Source organism: Suncus etruscus, chromosome 16, assembly GCF_024139225.1.
Source record: "Suncus etruscus isolate mSunEtr1 chromosome 16, mSunEtr1.pri.cur, whole genome shotgun sequence".
NCBI classification, from domain to species: domain Eukaryota; kingdom Metazoa; phylum Chordata; class Mammalia; order Eulipotyphla; family Soricidae; genus Suncus; species Suncus etruscus.
Window position 1 is genome coordinate 72,382,977 of NC_064863.1, and position 2,678 is coordinate 72,385,654.

Below are 2,678 nucleotides of genomic sequence, written 5' to 3' on the forward strand. Positions count from 1 at the left end.
TCTGAGCCTAGTCTTTATTTCTTAAAACTAGAGCCTGTCATAAAAAAACAAACAACTAAAGCCTGTCAAGGCCAGAGAGATAGCATAGTGGTAGGGCGTTTGCCTTGCAAACCAGAATAGACCCAGAATAGACGGTCGTTCAAATCCCGGCATCCCATATGGTCCCCCAAGCCAGCCAGGAGCAATTTCTGAGTGCAGAGCCAGGAATAACCCCTGAGCACTGGCAGGTGTGACCCAACAACAACAACAACAACAACAACAACAACAACAGCAAAAACCCTGTCATGGTTGTATTTAGGCTCACAGCAAAGCCAGATTTACAGCAGTTAACTTTCTTAAGCAAGCAGAGTACAGAAACCAAAGCAATGTTATTTCTTTTTCCTTCTTTTTTTCTTTTTCGGTTTTTGGGCCACACCCGGCTATACTCAGGGGTTACTCCTGGCTCTCTGCTCAGAAATCGCTCCTGGCAGTCAAAGGGGATCAAATGGGATGCTGGGATTTGAACCACCATGGTTCTGAGTCAGTGCTTGCTAGGCAAATGTCCTACTGCTGTGCTATCTCTCTGGCCCCTAAAGCAATGTTATTTCTTTTTTTTAAATAGGCACACCATATTCTAACATCAACATTTAGGTTACAGTTAATTCTAAATCTTAGATCCTAACTGGCAGGTCTGTGGCAAGGTTCAGATGCTAGTGATACTTATTTTATCCGTAGGGGCCTGCTTTTCTTCTATACAACTTTGATTCTTCATACCTGTAGCCCTATGCCCTGGGGGAGAAGGACATTCCAGAGTTTAGGTTTATTAAGGAAAATTTTGTTCTGACACTTCTCAAAATAAGGAAATTTTTATTCAGGAAAACTGTGCTAAGTGCCAAGACTATCACAATAATAAAAATATAAAAGAGGTGGACAGGGATGTCACTTAGTACAAGAACATTTATCTTGCTTGGGTGAGGTCTGAGTTAAGAAGGAAAAGGAGAAGGTGGAGCAGAAGATGAAGAAGAAGGTGAAGATGGAGAAGGAGGAGAAGCAAAAGAAGAACTCAGAACAAAGAAAAAGGTTTTCTTTTTACCACAAAAAAGCTGGCAGGCAGGAAAAAAGACAGGAAGCTTCAGGTTCTATGGACGACTTTATCTCCAGCTCAAAATAACACAATATCACAATAGCCACTGAGATGCAGAAACAAAAGTTGTCAGTATGATAGATCCCCAAAAAGGAGAATCTGCGAAGGAAACAGTGATAAAAATATGAAAGAAAACCACCAAAAGTTTTAAGCTCTTTTCTTTGAGAACCCTAGCAACATAATTCATCTAAATAAAATGCCCAGGCAGGGGCCATTTCAGAAAGACAATGGAACCAACTTTGCAAAGCCAATAGAGGACTTCTTCTTCCTATCTTATCATTTGCTGGAATCTTAGTTTGGGACGTGAATCCTTTCCCCTCTGGAGAAACCCATATTCTCTCTTGAATGTGCTCCCTCTCTCTTTCTCCCCTCATATTTCCCAAATAAAGATATTTTATTTTATTTTTTTTTTTTTATTTTTTTTTTTTTTACGCTCAGGGGTTACTCCTGGCTATGTGCTCAGAAATCGCCCCTGGCTTGGGGGGACCATATGGGACGCCGGGGGATCGAACCGCAGTCCTTCCTTGGCTAGCGCTTGCAAGGCAGACACCTTACCTCCAGCGCCACCTACCCGGCCCCAAGATATTTTATTTTGTTCTTCATCTCCTTTCTAAAAGTCTTTTATTGAAATATAGACTATAAATCTGGGAACCTGACTGGAGGTAGACTGATTCTACCCACCCTAAAAAGAATTATTCACCGGGGCCGGGCGGTGGCGCTAAAGGTAAGGTGCCTGCCTTGCCTGCGCTAGCCTTGGACGGACCGCGGTTCGATCCCCCGGTGTCCCATATGGTCCCCCAAGCCAGGAGCAACTTCTGAGCGCTAGCCAGGAGTAACCCCTGAGCGTTACTGGGTGTGGCCCAAAAACCAAAAAAAAAAAAAAAAAAGAATTATTCACACCAGCCCGAGGCCATGATTCCCCAAGAACTCTGGAGTTAGAGACTAGTTTCAATGCTGTGAAGAACTTAGCACCTTAGGTGCTATTTAGTGGATGTCTAATAGAGATCATGGGACACTAGCTTCTGTGCTGTGCAGACTTTAAAAGTCCTAACCTCAGGCATTTCACTTCCTCAAAAGTGGTAGATCAAACGAGAAAGCACCTTCCATTGCTTGGCCTTTTGGCTAAGATCAAGTGTAGTATCTGTTCTTATCAGTTTAATATCTGATATGTCATCTATCCGAAGACAATATATTAAATGGATTTTTGGCACTAGGAACTGGAATAGGAGCTTGCTCCATCCATTCCACACATCAACCTGTATTGCAGTACCTCCAGGAACGGTGCACCAAAAAAAAAAAATAAAATAAATAAAATAAAAATAAATAAATAAATAAAAAGAAAGCACCTTCCTTCTACAGAGGTTCCTTCTCCCTCACTCCCCTCTTCACCTACATTTCATGAGCCACCCAGGAGATGACCCCCTTTTGATGAATCTCTTCTTCACATATATATAATCTATGTATATAATAGTTATTAAATGTATAATATGTTATTGAATTTCCAATCAGTTTTTAATTTTCTGGGTTCAATTTGAGAGAACTTATGCTGAATTTT

At 41.4% G+C, this 2,678-nt stretch overlaps 1 non-coding gene across 1 annotated transcript; it reads left to right on the forward strand.

The window, feature by feature from the left end:
* Positions 1–2,224: 2,224 nt before the first annotated feature.
* Positions 2,225–2,415, forward strand: LOC126032839 (U2 spliceosomal RNA). Its single transcript, XR_007504017.1, has one exon. It is a non-coding gene; the product is annotated as a U2 spliceosomal RNA (small nuclear RNA).
* Positions 2,416–2,678: the final 263 nt, after the last annotated feature.